This window comes from Cervus canadensis, chromosome 31, assembly GCF_019320065.1.
Source record: "Cervus canadensis isolate Bull #8, Minnesota chromosome 31, ASM1932006v1, whole genome shotgun sequence".
NCBI lineage: Eukaryota > Metazoa > Chordata > Mammalia > Artiodactyla > Cervidae > Cervus > Cervus canadensis.
The window spans coordinates 15,810,857-15,832,834 of NC_057416.1; the positions used below are offsets into that span (position 1 = coordinate 15,810,857).

The 21,978-nt window shown below is 41.7% G+C and overlaps 2 long non-coding RNA genes across 2 annotated transcripts in view; both read right to left on the bottom strand.

Moving 5' to 3' along the window:
- Window positions 1-97: 97 nt before the first annotated feature.
- LOC122432584 lies at window positions 98-11,932 on the bottom strand. The gene is made up of 3 exons (XR_006266884.1): window positions 11,920-11,932; window positions 8,531-8,535; window positions 98-169 (listed from the first exon to the last, which is right to left on the bottom strand). It is a non-coding gene; the product is annotated as an uncharacterized LOC122432584 (long non-coding RNA).
- A 4,869-nt stretch (window positions 11,933-16,801) lies between these two features.
- The window catches only part of LOC122432583, a 156,147-nt gene continuing 150,970 nt past the window's right edge, over window positions 16,802-21,978 (bottom strand). The window contains exon 5 of the long non-coding RNA XR_006266883.1: window positions 16,802-16,904. This is a non-coding gene — a long non-coding RNA (uncharacterized LOC122432583). The remainder of the gene's footprint in view (window positions 16,905-21,978) is intronic.

The following is a 21,978-nucleotide window of genomic DNA, read 5'->3' on the forward strand; positions in this document are numbered from 1 at the left end:
TAAAATATTCTCATTTTGAGAACTTGCTCAAAATGAGACTCTGTTGTTTAGTCACTAAGTGGGGCCCAAATCTTTGTGACTCCACAGACTGCATCAGGCTAGGCTCTTCTGTTTTCCATTATATTTCAGAGTTTGCTTAAATTCATGTTCATTGAGTCAGTGATGCTATCTAACCATCCATTCTCTGCCGTCCCCTTTTCCTTTTGCCTTTCATCTTTCCCAGCATCAGGGTCTCTTCCAGTGAGTCAGCTTTTCACAGCAGGTGACCAAAGTATTGAAGTTTCAGCTTCAGCATCAGTCCTTCCAATGAATATTCAGGGTTGATTTCCTTTAGGATTGACTAGTTTGATCTCTGTGCAGTCCAAGGGACTCTCAAGAGTCTTCTCCAATACCACAATTCAAAAGCATCAATTTTTCAGTGCTCAGCTTACTTTATGGTCCAACTCTCACATCCATATATGACTACTGGAAAAACCATACCTTTTACTATATGGGCCTTTATTGGCAAAATGAGACGAATTGTTAAAAATAAATATTATTCACAAAAGAATAAAATTCATAAAACTGAGCAAGATGATCATGTAGGGGATAGACAAAGGTTTTGAAAACATATTATTACATATAGTTCTGTTTTCTTTTTCTTGGAGAAAAGTTTGTTAACCAAAAACAAAAACTTACTCCTGGAGTAGATAAAGCTGGACTAGAGAATACATTTTTCACGAGCTTATGGTGTGGTTTTATGATGAGTATGGTCAATAATTAATCAAAGACCTGACATTATTTAGTAGTAGACAGACAGTGGTCTCTGTCTCTTCCTGGTCCAGAAAGTTCTTCCACATGTTTCCCTTATATTTTTTAAGAACTTGTTTTGACTCCCAGTGATCAATAAAAATTCAACTTGAATATACACAGTAACAAGGATGTCACTATGTTTCTTCCTTTCTATTCTAGCCTTGCTTTTGACCAAATAATTTGGCCTTTCTTTGGACCAAGTTACTCAGTAGATTAAATGGTGACAACCTAAAAACGATTTTTTAAAAAGGCTCCTGAATCATAACAAGCACAAACAAAAACAGGGAAATAAATTTGGAAGGCTTGAGGAGTTTTGTTTCAGATTCAGTGCATCAGTTTGCCTTTCTATTTGGAGACACTGTGTTGTGCTTAGTCACTCAATCGTGTCCAACTCTCTGTGACCCCATGGACAAGCCTGCCAGGCTCCTCTGTCCATGTGAGTCCTCCAGGCAAGAATACTGGAGTGGGTTGCCATGCCCTCATCCAGGGGATCTTCCCAACCCTGGGATCGAACCCAGGTCTCCCACATTGCAGGCAGATTCTTTACCATCTGAGCCACCAGGAAGACACTGGTTTATGTGAAAACTCAATTATCACAATTATTAGGAATTGATGTTTCATAGCTGAATGGATGGAGCATTCCATAATAATGAATGTATAGGCAGAGAGAGTAAAAATTGAGCAGACCCTCACTTTAAGATATAATCTTGTCAGCTGAGGGTTTCAGGGAAGCATTCCTCTTCACTCCTTATTATATAGTGACTATGCTATTTACATAACAACTCTCTTCCCCTGTTCCTTAAACTTCAAGGCACTGCTTATAGTTGTCAGCCATCTTAAAACTAAGTCAACGATATCAATGCTTAAGAGTATTTAAGTCACTAAATGACTTTACTAAAATTAATTAATTTGTGAAAAGGTGATACTTCATATTTAGAGAAAGGTAGTTTTCTAATTAAATATGAAACAATTTGAAGCCCATATATGGATAATAAAAGTAAGCTGATTAAGTCTTTGTAAGAGACACATTGAGATTTCTTTGTATGATATTAAGTTTTTCCTGAATAAACAAAAAACCTTTTTTGATATGTAAGTCAAATGAAATACCTTAATACATTTTTTTAACTTCAAGGCTGGACATACATGTTAACTACATTTTTTAATGCTTGAAGTGATAAGCAAGCAAAAGTAAATGAGTGATCTTAGAATATATTTTATCCCATTAAAATAGTGTAATATGAGATTTTTGATAAATCACAATAATGTACAAAGTTTTATTTATTTGAGCTAAAAGGCAATACTTTGAATAAGAGGAAAAAAGTAAATTTCCCTGCATTATAAGGGTGCTTAGAGTCCTTTCAACTAATTTTGTGAGTTAATGAACCATAGTATTTTTTTTGAAGCATCAACTGAATTTAGGTGATGAATTACTTTCAAGCAGTACAAAGAGTTCTAAGAGCTAAGTGACTTTTTGGATGGTTCTAATAAGAAAGTAGAAATAAAATAGATAATTAGTGAGAAACTTCTAGTCCTTGCTTTGTGTATATATACTTCATAAATTTCTTATAATTTCTTTTCACCGATTGTTACAATCCCAACTAAGATCTGGTGGCTTCCAGTTGGGGCTTCCCAGGTGGCGCTACAGGTGAAAAACCCTCCTGCCAATGCAGTAGATGTAAGAGATACAAGTTCAATCCCTGGGTCAGGAAGATCTCTTGGAGAAGGGAATGGCAACCCACTCCAGTATTCTTGCTTGGAGAATCCCATGGACAGAGGAGCCTGGCAGGCTCCTCCCATGTGTCCATGGGGTCCAAAGAGTTAGACATGACTGACGTGACTTAGCGCAGCCTCCAGCTGGTTTAGGGTTAGGATGTCATGGTTTTAGCACTAGACATCCTACGTCCAAGGACATTTTCAGTATCAGACAAATGTAGATGGTTGGAAATAGGGTTTTTACTGGACATCTTATGCTGGTCTCTGAGGCATTCAACTCTATGCCTCTTGCACTATGGGCTTGGCATGATCAACTTACTGACACCTTCTTCCCACATACCATCTTTTTCCCTACATGAACCATCTCTCATATGCTTTGGAATTCTTTGTGTAACCCAAATTCCTCTGTGTGGTACCCTACTCAGGAAGCCATCTGTGTCTAGTAAAAGCCCTATTTCCAACAGTCACATCAAAACCTACTCTTTGTTGTAGGAACTCGGTCTCTGTGACACAAAGTTGACAAATGGACAAATTAAACTGTGCTAGTTACAGATACTATTCTGTTGATACTATTCACAGGGTTCTTGTGGCAAGGAAACTGGAATGGTTTGCCATTTCCTCCTCCAGTGGACCATGTGTTGAAAAGGCAAAAAGATATGACACCAGAAGATGAGCGTTCCCCCCACCCCAGATTAGAAGGCATCCAATATGCTACTGGGTAAGAGCCAAGGGCAATTATTAATAGCTCCAGAAAGAATGAAGAGGCTGGGTCAAAGAGGAAACGAAGCTCAGTTGTGGATGTGTCTGGCGATGAAAGTAAAGTCTGATGCTGTAAAGAACAATACTGCATAGGAACCTGAAGTGTTAGGTCCATGAATCAAGGTAATTTGGACATGGTCAAGTAGAAGATGGCAAGAGTGAACACCAACATCTTAGCAATCAGTGAACTAAAATAGACGGAAATGGACGAATTTAATTCAGATGACCTTATATCTCCTACTGTGGGCAAGAATCCCTTAGAAGAAATAAATTAGCCCTCATAGTCAACAAAAGAGTCTGAAATGCAGTACTTGGGTGCAATCTCAAAAAAGATAGAATGATCTCAGTTTGTATCCAAGGCAAACCATTCAACATCACAGCAACCCACTCCTGTGCCCCAACCACTGATTTTAAATAAGCTGAAGTTGAATGATTTTATGAGGACCTGCAAGACCTTCTAGAACTAACACCAAAAAAAGATGTCCTTTTCATCACAGGGTATTGGAATGCAAAAGTAGGAAGTCAAGAGATACCTGGAGTAACAGGCAAGTTTGGCCTTGGAGTACAGAATGAAGCAGGACAAAGGCTAACAGAGTTTTGCCCAGAGAACGCACTGGTCATAGCAAACACTCTCTTCCAACAACACAAGAGACAACTCTACACATGGATATCACCAAATGGTCAATACCAAAATTAGATTGACTATATTGTTCTTTGCAGCCATAGATGGAAAAGCTCCCTACAGTCAGCAAAACTAGACCTGGTTGCAGTCATAGATGGAAAAGTTCTATACAGTCAGCAGAACTAGACCTAGACCCATCAGTTTCTTATCACAAAATGCAGGTTGAATGTGGAAGGAAGTGGGAAAATCACTAGGGTATTCAGATATGATCTAAATCAAGTCCACTGATTATCAGTGGAGGTGATGAATAGATTTAAGGGATTAGATCTAGTAGACAGACAGACTGAAGAACTATGGACAAGGTTTGTAACACTGTACAGAAGGCAGTGAACAAAACCACCCCACAGAAAAAGAAATGCAAGAAGGCTAAGTGGTTGTCCGAGGAGGCTTTCCAAATAGTTGAGGAAAGAAAAGAAGTGAAAAGCATGGGAGAAAGTGAAAGGTATACCCAACTGAATGCAGAGTTACAGAGAATAGCAAGGAGAAGGCCTTCTTCAGGGAATGATGCAGAGAAGTGAAGGAAAACGACAGAATGAGAAAGACTAGAGATCTCTTCAAGAAAATCAGAGTCACCAAAGGAATATTTCATGCAAGGATGGACATGATAAGTGATAGAAATGGTAAGGACCTAACAGAGTAGGAAGAGATTAAGAAGAGGTGGCAAGAATAAACAGAAGAACTATACAAAAGAGCTCTTAATGACAAGGATAACCATGATGGTATGCTCACTCACCCAGAGCCAGACACCCCGGACTGTGAAGTCAAATGGACCTTAGGAAGCATTACTATGAACAAAACTAGTGGAGGTGACAAAATTCCAGCTGAGCTATTTAAAATCCTAAAAGATGATGCTGTTAAAGTGCTGTACTCAATATGCCAGCAATATTACTCAGCCATTAAAAAGAATTCATTTGAATCAGTCCTAATGAGATGGATGAAACTGGAGCCCATTATACAGAGTGAAGTAAACCAGAAAGATAAAGAACATTACAGCATACTAACACATATATATGGAATTTAGAAAGATGGTAACGATAACCCTATATGCAAAACAGAAAAAGAGACACAGAAATACAGAATAGACTTTTGAACTCTGTGGGAGAAGGTGAGGGTGGGATATTTCGAAAGAACAACATGTATATTATCTACGGTGAAACAGATCACCAGCCCAGGTGGGATGCATGAGACAAGTGCTCCGGCCTGGTGCACTGGGAAGACCCAGAGGAATCGGGTGGAGAGGGAGGTGGGAGGGGGGATCGGGATGGGGAATACGTGTAAATCTATGGCTGATTCATATCAATGTATGACAAAACCCACTGAAATGTTGTGAAGTATAATTCCCTCCAACTATAAAAAAAAATAAATTAAAAAAAATAAATAAAAATTAGAAGCTCAAAAAAAAAAAAATGCCAGCAAATTTGGAAAACTCAACAGTGGCCACAGGACTGGAAAAGGTCAGATTTTATTCCAATCCCAAAGAAGGGCAGTGCCAAAGAATTTTTAAACTACTGGACAAATGTGCTCATTTCACATGCTAGTAAGGTTATGCTGTAAGTCCTTCAAGTTAGGCTTTAGCAGTATGTGAACCGAGAACTTCTAGGTGGACAAGCTAGATTTAGAAAAGGCAGAGAAACAAGGTTGTCACGAGGGAGCTGACCTTCACAGTCAGCCCCTTTGCTGCATCTTTGCGGGTTGGGAAGTCTGCTGTGGGTCCTAGAACTTTCACTGCAGTGTGAGGACTTCTTTGGTATAATTGTTCTCCAGTTTGTGTGTCGCCTGCCCAGTGGCTCTACAGTGGGGCTAATGGACAATAAAAAAGGCTGAGCGCCAAAGAACTGATCCCTTCAAACTGTGGTTTGGACAAGACTCTTGAGAGTCCCCTGGACAGCAAGGAGATCAAACCAGTCCATCCTAAAGGAGATCAGTCCTGAATATTCAGTGGAAGGACTGATGTTGAAGCTGATGCTCCAATACTTTGACCACCTGATGTGAAGAGCTGACACTGGAAAAGACCCTGATGTTGGGAAAGATTGAAGGCAGGAGGAGAGGGGGATGACAGAGGATGAGATGGTTGGATGGCATCACCGACTCAATGGACATGAGTTTGAGCAAACTCCGGGAGATGGTGAAGGACAGGGAAGCCTGGCATGCTGCAGTCCATGGGGTCACAAAGAGACACAACTGAGTGACTGAACAACAACAAAGAGAAACTAAAGATTGAATTGTCAACATTCATTGGATCATTGAGAAAGCAAGGGAATTCCAGGAAAATATCTACCTCTGCTTCATTGACTAGGCGAAAGCCTTTGACTGTGTGGATCACAACAAACTGTGGGAAATTCTTAAAAAGATGGGAATACCAGATCACCTTACCTGTCTCCTGAGAAATCTGTATGCAGGTCAAAAAGCAACAGAACCTTACATGGAACAACTGACTGGTTCAAAATTGGGAAAGGAGTACGATAAGGTTGTTTATTGTTACCCTGTTTAATTAACTCATATGCAGAGTACACCATGCAAAATGCCGGGCTGGAATCAAGCTGGAATCAAGACTGCCAGGAGAAATAACAAACTTTAGTATGCAGATGATACCATTCTAATGGCAGAAAGTGAAGAGGAACTAAAGAGCCTCTAGATGAAGGTGAAAGAGGAGAGTGGAAAGACTGGCTTAAAACTTATATATATATAAGATCACGGCATCCAGTGCTATCACTTCACAGAAAATAGATGAGGAAAAAGTGAAAATAGTCACAATTTTATTTTCTTGGGTTCCAAAATCATGGAAGATGGTGACTGCGACCATGAAATTAAAAGTCGTTTGCTCCTGTGAAGAACAGCTGTGACAAACCTGGTGGTGATTTAGTCGCTAAGTCGTGTCTGACTCTTGCCACCCCGTGGGCTGCAGCCCACAAGGATCCTCCGTCCATGGGATTCTCCAGGCAAGAATACTGGAGTGGGTTGCCATTTCCTTCTCCAGGGGATCTTCCTGACCCAGGAATCAAACCCAGGTCTCCTGCATTGCAGGCAGACTCTTTACCGACTAAGCTATGAGGGAATCCCATGAAAAACCTAGACAGCGTATTTAAAAGCAAAGACATCATTTTGCCAACAAAGGTCTATATAGTCAAATCTATGGTTTTTCCAGTAGTTACGTACGGATGTGACAATTGGACCATACAGAAGGCTGAGCGCTGAAGAACTGTTGCTTTCAAACTACAGTGCTGGAGAAGACTCTTTAGAGTCCCTTGGACAACAGGGAGATCAAACCAGTCAGTCCTAAAGGAAATCAAACCTGAATACTCAATGGAACGACTGATGCTGAAAATAAAACTCCAATACTTTGGCCACCTGATGCAAAGAGCCGACTCAATGGAATAGACCCTGATGCTGGGAAAGATCGAAGGCAAAAAGAGAAGGGGGTGGCAGAGGATGAGATGGTTAGATAGCATCACTGACTAAATGGACATGAATTTGAGCAAATTCTGGGAGACAGTGAAGGACAAGGAAGTCTGGCCTGCTATAGTCCATGGAGTTACAGAGTCAGACATGACTCAGCGACTGAACAACAATACTTTTTTGACCGGATATAGAGAAATAACGGATTATTTTGCATTATGGTTATTAATTCTCTTAATCACCTGGGCTTTGCATATTGCATTAAGGTTGCTATGTGACCCTGGAGCCGAATACATTGTCTCCGTGGTAAAACTGCATTAATGTAGACATATTTCCCTTTTTCATCATCATATATTAGAAAAAATATATTTAAAATAGGTAACAGGGGAGAGTATTTCAAGTTTTGAGCCTGAGCTCAGTTCCCCAGAAAATTCAGATGTGTTCAGTCATGGACAGGAAGCAGAAGAAAAAAAAAAAAAACAACCCACAGTAGCAGACGAGTTTCTAAGTGCACAAGTCAGGTCCTAAGTCAATGAGTCAAGGTGAGAGGTCTCACTTCTGTGGTTTCCTTGCTCCCCTTTTTCCCTGCCCTACCCACGTCACAGACTTGTGTTTGAGCCCTTAAGAGGTGAGAGGGCCACAGAATGTATGGAAAAGCAAGTTCACTAAAGCTCTGGACGTCCTTCCAAATTCAGGGCACCCATCCAGGGAGAGCAACACCATGCCGTACAACCAGATGTGGTCCAGGGCTTGCATCAGGTAAAACTGTAGTCTGTGGGCAAGGAAACCACAAGGCCGATGCCTGGAAAAGACGGGACTCCCGAGTGGTGAGGGACATCAGCCATACCCTACACAAGTGAGGACAAGCCATTCTGCTTGCCGTTCACACCATCCCTGAAGGAGACACACTTGGCTACACTGGCTTCTTTCTGAGTTTTGTTATAGGGTCTTGAGGTATAAGCACCACAGAGGAAATGATTTTATAACTATTTAACTGTTACAATTGTTTATGGGGATATTTTTAATCTTAGTTGTGTGACCTGTGAAAACACAGGTGATAATTATATAATACGGTGTATATGTCATATACATGTGTGTATTCAATTTACCCAGTCTTCTGGTGACATATGTGACTATATACATTTATATCTCTATGTCTCTATCTCTACACATCTGTATTTATTCTACCTGGTCTTCTGACTAGGGGAGCTTAATCCATAGAAACTATTGTTGGCATCACAGTGCTGTTCAGAAGGGGACTGTGAAGTTGAAAAACAACTCTGTACTTGTAATACAGGGAAATGCTTCATGTGTTAAGAAAGAAGCAAACAAAAGTCATCAAACATCAAAAACCTCCAAAATATTATCCTCCGCACACTATTAATTTCTGTTACATTATACTTTCATTGTTCAATTTAATTGGGTATTTAATCACTCTTAAATTCTAAAATTAGTTATATCTTAAACTCCTTTGGGGGGAAATTTGAATGACTAGCAGAGAATTAAAATAAAATCTTCAAAGGAATCAGCCCTCTAATCCATTTTAGATTTCAGTGAACTTGGAGAAGACACTTTTACAAAGCATGCCAAATGGAACTGAGGAACTCAGATGATCTACATTCACACAAAAATGAATATTCACTTTTTACTTCTGATGGTCTTCAGAAACAGCCCTGCAACTATGTAGATATATGAGAGTTACTTGGGGATAATAACATGCTAATGCTATCAAATAAAAAGTCTTTACCACATTCAAAATCCCAGTCAACTTTCTTTTATGTGTTCCTCTGAGCAAGGATTTCATTGAAATAGGATGAGACAAGATTATAGCTGCCTTTTAACAGCCAACTCTGCTCCACCTTCATCAAGCATTCTGCTTATTCCTGATAACTTGTTCTCTTTGATATGGTTCACACATTGATTTTGTGCGACATTCCCCTCACCCCTCCTTGCGACTCCCTCAGGAATTTTCTCATGTAGAGATGGAAACTTGGTGGCTTCCCTGGAGGCTGAGACAGTAAAGAATCCGCCTGCAGTGCAGGAGCCCCAAGTTCGATCCCTGGATTGGGAAGATCCCCTGGAGGAGGGCATGGTAACCCACTCTAGTATGCTTTCCTGGAGGGCATGAACAGAAGACTCTGGTGGACTACAGTCCATGGGGTTGAAAAGAGTTGGACACAACCGAGCGACAAAGCACAGCACAGAGATGGAGACAAGGGAAGAGTGACAGGCTTTCTTTTCTTGGCTCCAGAATCACTGCAGATGGTGACTGCAGCCATGAAATTAAAGACGCCTGCTCCTTGGAAGAAAAGCTATGACAAACATAGACAGCATATTAAAAAGCAGAGACATTACTTTGCCAACAAAGGTCTGTCTAGTCAAACATTACTTTACCGACAAAGGTCCATCTAGTCAAAGCTATGGTTTTTCCAGTAGTCATATATGGATGTTAGAGTTGAACTATAAAGAAAGCTGAGCACTGAAGAACTGATGCTTTTGAACTGTGGTGTTGGAGAAGACTCTTGAGAGTCCTTTGGACTGTAAGGAGATCAAACCAGTCCATCCTAAAGGAAATCAGTCCTGAATATTCATTGGAAGTGAGAATATTCATTGGAGCTGAAACTCCAATGCTTTGGCCACCTGATGTGAAGAACTGACTCACTGGCAAAGACCTTGATGCTGGGAAAGACTGAAGGCAGGAGGAGAAAGCGACGACAGAGGATGAGATGGTTGGATAGCATCACTGACTGGATGGGCATGAATTTGAGCAAGCTCCGGGAGTTGGTGATGGACAGGGAAGCCTGGAGTGCTACAGTCCACGGGGCTGCAGAGTCAGACACGACTGAGTGACTGAACTGACTGAAGAGATGCTGTTTACGTATCATAAATGTCAAGGGTCACTCCCTGAGGCTATCTACCAATAAGCACGTATTATAGAAGGCGGGAGCCATTGTTTCACCACAAGGACCTTATTGTGAGTCCTAATGACTTCAAAGTAGTTGCCCTTGAGCTTTGCCTTACTACCTCATTGTGTTGCCAGTCCTCATCTAGAGAGCCATGTTATCCCACCCAGGACTCACTCCCCTCTTTTTGTGGCGCAGTGGTCCATAGAGGGGAGACGACAGGCAGAGGACGGAGCCATGTGTGAAGACACAGCAAATTCGGGGGCGGGGGATCTGGAGGAGACTTAGCCCAGGGTCAGATTATTTGAGTTACTTGACCTATCACCTTCCATGGTGGAAGCAAAAATCATACTATTTTAGTGCATTTCTAGCAAATGACCCAGTCATTCAGTTGCTACTGTTTTAGAATACTCTTCGCCCTGTAAATGCTTTCCATCACCATGAGCAGATTGAGTGAGAGAACACAAAATTGTGGGAATAATTTCTCATCACACATATCAATCTGTGAATTTTCTTCCAGGCAGTGTTGCTGAGGGTTCTATAAAATTTGTCTGTAATTATAAACCTAGTAAGAGTAACTCTCTGTACATCTTTGTAGGGAATTATGCAAGAGAGGTCATCTCATTAAAGTTGATCTTGCCAGAGGGTGTCTCAGCTTAAAAAGGGTAGAAGTGATTTTTGCAAATCAGAAAAAAGAGTGATGATGTATGGCTCACAGATGCTTCATCATTTGAAAAACAAACAAGACAAAAGAGGTCATGTGTTAACTGCTGAGTTTATATAGAATCACTACATTACATGTTATGTGTGAATAATAAAATAACAAGTCAGAACTCTTAAGCTGAGAAAAACACTGTGAGAAAAGCTTGTGATTACTGTTGCATTTCATCACAACCATTCACCTGATTCTAATTCAAGTATTATATTCAGAAATGTATTGAACACATGAATTAAGTCAGTTCTTTAGTAGATGAATATAAGACATCAGAAGATGTCCTTTTCCTCTTTAAGAGTTTGGAGGGTCACTGCAAACAAGGGATCCTATATTCTCCTTAGAAATACAGCATATGTCCTTTCCTGTCCCAAATATTTTTTCCTACAACCATGAATACTGTCTATTTTCCAAGAGGTTTTCCTAGTCCATTGGGTGTGGTGGTTAGGGTGGAGGAAGGAGAGAAGAGGTTATCTATTTGGCCTTAAATCTTGTGTTAATTCATGTTTATTGATTTCATCAAGCCTGAAACATTATTAATCATTTCACGGCTCTAGATGAATTTAAAAAAATGCCATATTATTTCCAAAATTATGGCTGCATTACTTGAATATTAAGTCTGTTTCAGACTTTACAGACTTCATAATTTACAAAATGAACTAGATTAATATTTTTGAATATATGTACATGTCTTCCGTGGACAATTACAATTGGGTAATGATGGACTGTAGGGGGAACAGGTCTGTGGGAGGCTGAGCAGTGATCAGGGACTGACAGGAAGGGACTTCTCTCTTCTTCTCTCTCTTCGAGTTCAACCGCCGCTCACACACAGCACTGTTTTCCACCCCCTAGGATCACACTCTCTAATAAAAGAGTAACATCTGCTAACACTTGTTGTTCAGTCATGTCCTACTTTTTGCAACCCCATGGACTGCAGCACACCAGGTTTCCTTGTCCTTCACCATCTCCTGGAGTTTGCTCAAGTTCATGTCCATTGAGTCAGTGATGTTATCTAACTGTCTCGTCTTCTGCTCCCCTCTTCTCCTCCCACCTTCAATCTTTCCCAGCATCAGGGTCTTTTCCAAAGAGCCAGCTCTTCACATCAGGTGGCCAAAGTATTGGAGCTTCAGCTTCAGCATCAGTCCTTCCAATGAGTATTCACTGTTGATTTCCTTTAGGATTGACTGATTTGACCTCTTTGCTGTCCAAGGAACTCTCAAGAGCATTCTCCAACACCACTTGGAGAAAGCATCAATTCTTCAGTGCTCAGCCTTCTTTATGGTCCAACTCTCACATCTGTACATGACTACTGGTAAGACCATAGCATTGACTATATAGACCTCTGTCAGCAACGTGATGTCTCTGCTTTTTAATACACTGTCTAGGTTTTTTTTTTGCTATATAGGGACCCAAGTCCAAACAATGATAGGAAACTTATTTTGTACTTTGCACTTTGGTCCATAGCCAAAGTGACTTAAAATAAGCAAACCATTTTTTGCAGAGTATGCTTGGTATGATGAGTTAACTCTTCTCTTTCATATTGAAAAGTTTCTGATCTGGTTCACGTAAAAAGTGAATCTATCTTCCCACATAGATGAGGACATTTATGACCTCTGCCTGGCAGCCCTCCCACTCTTGATGGAAGCAGAGAATAAAAGTACTGAGGGAGTCATAGAAGATGACAGGGTATTTGGAAAGAAAAGGGGTTGATTGAGAAGTAATATTCTCATCAAAACTCAGTCTCATCAAAAATATCAAGAATTGTAAGAACGCCTTTAAAAATATAAACTTGTTTCTACAGACTCAGAGCAGATAGCTTGAAGGTGCTTTAGGATAGAGGTGGGGATAAAGTGCAGAAGAGTAACCTTTAGTGGTGTTGTTCTGCCCTGGGGGCTTTGAGGAAAGCTGCAGGCATATCCCGGTATGTCTCAGAAATATATGAAAAGGGGGAAAACTTTCAGTTCCTCAGTCGAGAGCCTTCTGTTAAAGAGACAAGGGACCAGCAAGGTGAGGAAGAGCTTGCTAAGACCTGGCGTGGTTCAGCCAGGCACCCGCAGCGTCACGTATGTCAGTAACAAGAGACACCACTGCATCTACCATGCATTTCTCAGTCAACAATAGCTAGAGTATGAAGATCCTAACAATGTCTTTAGACAGAAAAATAGACATGAAGGTGTTCTTTGCAGGCAGGGCAAGTATAAATTTGTCCTGTATCCTGGTAGCTTTAAAGCACCTGATTGGGGCTAGAGGATCTTTGGGCCAACTGCTTCGAAAATAATTTCTAATGAGGCTTTGCTCCCAGCAATGCTAAGTCCTCAGAGGAGGCTGAGTTATCACAGTGATGCTCTGCATTATCCAAAGAAAACTGTTTGAGGGCTCCAACTTCTAGAGAGTTTCATGAAATTTTCCTCATAGCTTCGTTATCCATCATGTTATCCATCAATGGTCAGCAGAGGTCCATGAAGCGGAGTTTCCTCAGGCAAGTGAAAGGGAGGAGAAACCATGTGGTAGGATAATGAGACACGTAACAGCCACTCAGAGCAGTGGCCAAGGCCATCTTGGGCGGGATGCAGTGATTCAGCAGTTTTGTTGCATGCAGGAATAGATGTTGACAGAAAATTTAAATGACAATTTTTTTTTAATCTCCCTTCATATTTTTTAAAAGCGTAGGGAGTTTTTTGCTCCATGACAAATAAAGAAGGATGAATATTTTGAGACAAGAAAAATATGGTTCCATATCATGGGACAGGGCTAGTAGGCAATACTAAGATACTGAACAGAAGTTTAGATCTTATTCCAAACTGTCTAAGCCATTTTAGATTTTATAAGTATTACAAAGATTAATGACTATTTTCACATCTTCCAAAGTTAAACAATATTGTATCAAGAATTTACTTGGTGATGCTTAGCTGCCCTGCCAGGGTTATTGAAAAGAATAACTAAAATGATGGTTGTGAGTTAGTTTTATAAAAATATATGTAGTAAACCCATGACGGTTATTGTTATTGCTGTTATGGTAACAGTTGGATTTCATCCCAATCTTAAAGGGAAACCCTTAGAATATGAATTGCCTTTATTTGTAGAAGCTTAATGACAACTTGTATGTTAGAAGAAGCCCTTTTCAATCTCATTCTATTCAGTCTTACTATTAAATACTTGGTAAATTGAGTTGAAAGTGTGCTAATTGGATTTGTGGACAATCCAAAGCCAAGGATAAATGCTTTAAGAGAAGATTAGAGTATAATAGGATTCTGATAAACTTTAGGAAATAGGCCACTGTCCACCAAATGAGATTTCCTAACCATGTCCACAGAGGCCCAAAATATATAATAAAATGCCTATAATAACAAGATGCATTCATCTCTGAGCAACATTACCTTTATATACACTTACTGGATTTTTATTTTTCTAGTTTTTCTTTGTTTCTGTATTCAGGTTTTCTGCTCTTCCACTTCTCCCCTCTGCTTCCTCTATGAGTGTTTCTCCTAACCTGAATTTTCCCCGTTGTTCTTCCCTGATGTGTTGAGTTAAAAGGTGAATTTATGCAGATGCTATTAGTTACAGGGAAGTTGTCAAGTGGTTCTGAAATTGGGGATGCAAAGACAACTCGTGGAAATTTCATGAAGCCTTCCCATGCACTGTCCTGTGGTCAGGAAGGGCTTCCCAGGTAGCTCAGGGGTAAAGAATCCACTTGCAATGCAGGAGACGCAGGAGACGTGGGTTTGCTCTCTGAGTCAGGAAGATCCCCTGGAGGAGGGCATGGCAACCCACTCCAGTGTTCTTGCCTGGAGAGGCGCCTGGTAGGCTATAGTCCAGGGGGTCACAAAGAGCATGCATGGTCAGGAGAGAATGATATGCTAAGTTTCTCTTGGCACAGATGCGGGGGAAGCCAGTAGCTGGTTTCTTCACATGCATCTTTACCACCAGACTCTGGCCATCACTACTAGTTTCACTACTGGAATCATCTCACTCTTCCACCATACAACATCATCATTTTTTCTTTAAGGTGCTTGTGATGGTTAGGTCACAGCCCTTGTTTTTCAATGCTTAGAAAACTAAATTGCTTTAGCTTTCTTTTCTGTATTTGTTTCTGTGTGAGTGTACTGTCTACCTCCAATGTAACCACTTTTTGTGTTGTTTTAGTGACCATCTGTAGGGGAATTTTGATAATGACATCAAACAAGATCTTGTGCAAGTAAGATCACAGGTTCCAAAACCATCACTGAGTCTCTGTCCGGTCTCGAGCTCCTTTTCACTGTCTGACAAGTGCCTCCTATAATTATCTAAAAGTAGTATTGATTGTGGTTGCTTCAGGCTCATGAGTTTCTCCCAAAGAGAACTTTGTTGTTAAAAGAAATGATGGAGAGAGGCTAGAATGGGTATGGCAATCCACCTCTAATGAACGCTCTGATACCCCCTTGACTGGGATGCTGTCATGAGAGGGTCTTCAGCTCTTTTCCATCTTCAGGGACAGGTACAGTTTCCTGTGTCTAATTTCTGGATCTGAGTCAGTTTTCAGGCTTCACATCACACGATTGAAAGGGAACTGGAATTCCACGGGTCAGGCCCCTGTGACAAGGCAGCAACTATTTACAGTGATGATTTCCCAGTCTTTCCTTAGTAGGACCGATGGCCATTTATTCAGGCCACATCACACTAGAGAAGAGAGCATTGAACCCAAAGAGGAACAAGCCTGAGTTGCTGTTGACAACTAGAGCATTGATGTGTCATTCCAGCTCCTCTGTGAGGGCAGGGTGGATGGGGGGGTCAGGTAACACACGACACCCTCTCTGAGAAGAGGCTCATAGTGGGTTTGTACAGTCTGCTAACCCCTCACGGTCATTTTCCTGGCCCTCACATGTAGAAATCTGGATAGATTTGCTTGGTATTTGGGTCAGTCCACACTGAGTCCTTTGTCTAGAGAATAAGAGGTCTGATGGTGGGAAGGCCAGATGAAAGCCCTTAAAAGTCACCCCTGACACTGCCAATATAGTGAATAAAAGTAGTACCGCACCCCAGGTGGTGGGGGAAATGGCCGATATCAGTGCCTCCCTTAAGATCTAAAGGATCATTTAACATGCTCGTCCAGAGGATGACCACAGACCGCAGCGAGCAGCCCCAGCTGTAGGATCCATGTCTGATGTCAGATCTCTACGTAGCATGGCCTGGAGGTCCATGACAAGTGTTGTTTGATCTGGCAAGAGAGTTTTTCCCTCTCCTTATCGGAAAAGAAAATCAGAAGCAATTTACATTCACTTATAATATATGAGTATACATTTACTGCTCTGCCCTGGGGCTTTGTGAACTCTCTATCCTTCTGCCATTATATAATCTGCCATGTTCAGAACTGTCTGGAAAGCCTGCAGACTATCACACTGAGTCACTGTATTATGCTAATAATAAAGTCGGATATGCAAGAAGGGGCTAGCATGTTGGAAGCTCTGTTTAAATATATGGGCTCCATGAGGTGGGATATAAACCTCATGAATGGTCAGAATACTTCCTCATCAATTAAAATCATCAGCAACCAGAGATCATGGGCAACATGCCAAGACACACCAGCCAAAGTATTAATAAAAGATAAATTATTGCACCGCACCTCCTACCATGAATAACACATTAAATGAAACAACAAAACCCATGAATAATACCTCCCACCATTAGATAACACAATGCCTAGTAAGCCTCTTTGGGTTTTGGAGTTTGTGTATTCCACACCTGGAAATACTAATCTAGACCATGTACTTTTAGTAACAGAAAGAACTGCCAGCTTAGCGTGGTCATAGTGGAACAGACGACATGTATTGGCTTCTACTTACAAACATGATTGGCTGTTTCTGCCACCCGATGATCAACTTGCCAGTAACAGAGGCCAACACTGGCACCAATTCTCAAGAAAATGAACTGGCCACTTGGTGGCAAGTTGAATACACTGGACCATTCCTCCCTGGAAGAGCAAACAATCACAGAACTAGACACATACTCCAGATTTAGGTTTGCCTTTCCTGCTTCAAGAGTTTACAAAGTATTTGATCTGCTGGCATGGGATTCGGCATAAACTGGGCTCACTCTACAGCGAAAGAGATTTGAAGCAGGATATCATGGGGCCACTAGTCATATTACAGAATGCTGCAGGTAGGATGGAGCATTAGGATGGCCCACTGGAGTTATAGCTGAAGCCCTGGCTCAGTGGTGCTATTTTCTGAGGATGAGTCACGTCCTTTTATTTTTTATTTATTTATTTTTTCGTTTATTTTTATTAGTTGGAGGCTAGTTACTTAACAATATTGTAGTGGTTTTTGCCATACATTGACATGAATCAGCCATGGATTTACATGTGCTCCCCATCCCGATCCCCCCTCCCACATCCTTTTAGAATTCAATGTCCACCTTGAATCAAAGACCTTAAATAAGAAGGTGAAAGAAAGTGAATCGCTCAGTTGTGTCCAACTCTTTGAGACTTGATGGACTGTAGCCCACCGGGCTCCTCTGTCTATGGGATTCTCCAGGCAGGAATACTGGAGCGGGTTGCCATTTCCTTCTCCAGGGGGGCTTCCCGACCCAGGGATAGAACCTGAATCTTCTGCACTGTAGGCAGACGCTTTACCATCTGAGCCACCAGGGACGAGAGGAAAAAAAAAAGTAAAACACTCATAGGACCTTAGGGCTTGCTCTCTAAGAAGTGACCTGTATCACTTCTACTCACTTTCCATTGGTCAAAATAAGCCACAGGACCAAGCTTAATTTTAATCCTTACCCAGGGAGAGGCAGCAAATATTTTAAAACAAGAACACCTTTAATGACAATAATTTATATTATATTTAATTATGAAATTACCAGGACAGAAAAACAGTGAAGGAAATTAATAGATTATCCCTGTTATTATGCTATGTAAATTATTAAAACAATTTGGAGACATGAACAGTCAAGGCATTCAATGTAATCACATCTTTTAAAATGTTTATTGTTTGTATCATAAAATGGTAGCATAATTAAAGCTGAAAAGACATGATCTAGGTTCTGGAACTGCTTTCATTTTCATAATCTTAAATAAATCTTGATTTGTATATTTTAAGTCTGGACTAGACTTAAAATTGGAAAATAAATAAATAACTGGGCTGTGGGGAAGGAGAGGAGAAAAAGCCAAGGAGCGGGGGGATCAGGGGCTCAATGGCTGAGAATCCAAATTTACTGAAAAAAGCTAGTAAACATTGAGCTGTAATAGATGTCTGGTCCTGTGCAAATGGTGCTTTTAGCTACATTTTTACTATTAACTTTTCCTTAAAAATTCTCAAGTTTTTTTTTTTGCCAATGAGAAACTATACTGAACTCATCAGCTTTTATGTGGCAGAACTAAGGTTTAAAACCAGAATATCTGACTCCAAGTTCACTGCTTTTTTCCTATTAATATCAACCCACATGTTTAAGGATCTAAAGGGCTGCACATGAAATTTATAGAGGAGCATCTAGATTTGGGATCAAACACAGAGAAATCCTCTAACGTCTGGGCCGCGGTGTGCAGGACAGAGATGCTGGCAGTACATGATCTGGACGCTGCCAAAGCACTGCCATCTTCAGCTCCAATAACTCACGGCTCCTTGCTCAGTGCCACCTGGCCTGTCTAGCCTGGGAGATTTCATGCTCTTCTACATGAGATAAAGTTCTCCCATTACCCCTAAGCTTCAAAGAAGGACTCACAGCTTGGTTGAAAGGAGGAACTCAGACAGGGTTTCAAATCCGCACACAGAACGACAGGCTCGGCGTTCCGGAATTTCTCCACGCTGCAGTCACTCTTTCACGTTAGGGAGAAGCCTGGTCTAAGGTATACTAGAGTAACAATCAGTGCCTGATTAAATAGCCTTATTATTCACAGGGCGTGCTATCCGGGAGTTTTGTGATACTGTTTTGTTTTCAGGTTCAACGATGATGGGCATTTTCCTTCTTAGCCCCATTTATGACCATCAGACTTATTTATAAGATGACTAGTTGGAGGCAATTCCTGTCACCGGACAGAGCAGAGCGCGTGGGTAAGATTAGCCTGTAAAGTGGTTTCACTAAGTGAGCTAAGTATATATATTTACACATTCCACAAGCACCATTCCTTAGATGACCAACAAGTGATGCTTAGTTTTCACGTTTTCTTTAGAAGAAAACGAAGTGTGTTAGAAAATGAAGTGTGTTAGTTGCCCAGTCGTGTCTGACTCTTTGCAACCCCATGGACTGTAGCCCACCAGGCTCCTCTGTCCATGGGATTCTCCAGGCAAGAATACTGGAGTAGGTTGCCATTTCCTTCTCCAGGGAATCTTCCCCAATCAGGGATTGAACCTGCATCTCATAAGTCTCCTGCATTGGCAGGCAGATGTTTTTTTTTAACGCTAGCAACACCTGAGAAGCCCAAGAAAATAAAGAGAGGTCCCTTTGGGTGGGACCTCACTAGGTCTCTTGCGCTCTAAGTCCTGTGTCGCAGGTTAGATTTCCTGTGAAACAGACGTTACACAGAGTTTAGGGTGCAGGGTGTTTGTGTCTTTGGCATCAATGCCAGTGGGAAGGAAGCAAGCTGGGGCCAGCGGGAGAGAAAATGGCCTCTCAGAACCCTCCTGTTTTGGGGGCAAAATGGCCAGACATTTGTATTATCATCATTAGTCATAAGACGTTGGCCGCCCTGGGAGGGGTGTGACCCTGGGTGAGGGGCTCTCTGCAGATGAAGCGAAGCCTGAGAGAGGTCACAAATACAGACTGGCAGGACGCACAGCATCTGGGGCAACAAGGGCTATCTAGGCAGTGGTTCTCCTTATCCATCACAGTCACTACTCTCGCTGCAGTTGTGTCTGACTCTTTTGCAACCCTGTGGATTGTAGCCTGCCAGGCTCCCCTGTCCTTGGGGTTCCTCAGGCAAGAAGACTGGAGTGGGTTGCTATGTTCTCCTCCAGGGGAGCTTCCCAACCCAGGGATGGAAACTGCTTCTCTTAAGTCTCCTGCACTGGCAGCCTGGTTCTTCAGCACCACCTGGGAAGCCCTAGTCCAGCCCTGGTGCCACCCAAGCCCTTTCTCTGGATACATCTGAGGAGCAGTAACTAAGGCTGCCAGCGGACTCTGTGCCTAAAGGAAAGGCAGCCGAGGAAGGCTAGTGCCCCTGCGTCCACACCGGCTCCCCATCAACTCCTCCTCCGCCGCACGTTCTCCATTCCCCACAGCCCCACGGCACCTCCGCTTGCCATCGTGGCTTACGCAGGAGGGTAATATACTCTCAGCCCCGAGGGGCAGAGAGAGACCCCAAGTGAACCGCTCCCCACTCCCTCCCCTCCACTGTGACTGCAGTCCTGCCCCCACTCAGTGGTCCAGCAGTCACCTGGCCAGGCTGGTTTCCCCTCTTAACTTCAGGTCTCTGAACACAAGGAACCCAAAGCAACCAGGCATGAGGCATAGTTTAGAGCAGAAGAGGACTCTCATTTTGTCTGCTGATGAAAGTGATTTTTTTTCATCTTCCTGTGAACATACTAACATATTTCAAACAAAAGTGATATTCTACAATAAATATAGTTCTGATGTCCCCTTTATTTATCTGCACAGCTTGTTAATGAAGACATTCATCAAACACCCACGTTTACTAGTCAGGGTGCTAGAATTTTAAAAAAGTAAGCAAACAGAAACTGGTTAGTTTACAGAGAAAAGGAAGATATTGGAAGGATACTGGGTAGTGCATAGAATGAGTCAAATTTGGAAACTGGCAGTCTAGGCAGGGACCAAGGAAGAGGAGGAGGAGGTGAGAACTGGCCTTAGGAATCACACCTGAACTGCTTGCCCTTGGAACCCAGCATCTTAGTCAGGATCCTTGCCCCACCTGGCAATGTGAATCTAATGAGTGGATATGTAATGTGCCCTATATTCTCTCACGTAGTAAGAGGAATTAAGTCTTCGATGTTAGAGGTGAATTATCTTGTCAGCAGTCTCTCGGGACAGGTTAAGGACCCCTCGGCCTTGACTGCTTCTCTATCTGTGACAGTTCTGGGCGCAGACTGACTTTCTTGGAAAATGTATGGTGACCCTTCAGGAGCCACTGTTAGTTTTCGAGGTTTTTTTTAAGTGAAGCGGACCGTGTAATCTGTGTTCTATTCTTAGTCCTTCCTGGGTCTGACCTTGGGGAAGTTCAAGCAAAGTGAAAGTGGCTCTTTACCTGAGGATGTTTCATGTCGATGAGCTTGGGGAGATGCTACTCAGCAACTCAGAAGAAAGCGCTTCTTTCCGAGAGTGAGATATTTTTCTCTCAGGACCAATTTGATCCTGTGTGTAAAATCCTTTATTCATTATCAAGTAGCACTGATTAAATGTGCAAATGTGCAGAGTGCTGTCCTAGGAACTGTACAAAGTGAATTATCCTGCCTGGTAGGACCTTAAAATCAAAAGCAGGAATTTATTACCTAAGAGGTGTCATTTAGCACCCTGGATTTGATGGGACATCAGCTGTCCAGTCACTCCGGAATGCTTTAGGCTCCTGAGTGCGCTGTTGGTTCTGCAAAGCTTTTGGAGTTTGCTGCCCTGTGCCATTGAAACTCCACAGTCCGGGGATAATATTGAGCGTACAGAGAAAATGTATATTACATGTACACTATGATTTTACTTAGTTTATTTCCTTGAACTCTACATAATGCAAAGGATGTTTACTTCATCAGTTTTGAAACACTACTTTTTTTGGAGCAATTCACACTAGGTATTTCCATGGAGACTCAGTGAGTATAAAACAATCTCTGTAGATTTTGTCCAATGTTGCTTTTTGTAAGCTGCAGGTATTATAAATCCCATAGCAATTCTGACTGAAGTGGTTGCACTAAGTACTATATCCTCTGCAACAATATGCTGTAAATATTCTGGTATGATGCTGGGTTTTCTGAACCATTTTCTTATATTATTGGTCCCATAAACCTTAATATTGATATTATCCTGGGAATCCCAACTTTTTTGACACTCAAGCTTCATCTGCAACACTTTCATCCTTAGAAATGGCATAAAAAATCTTCATGAAA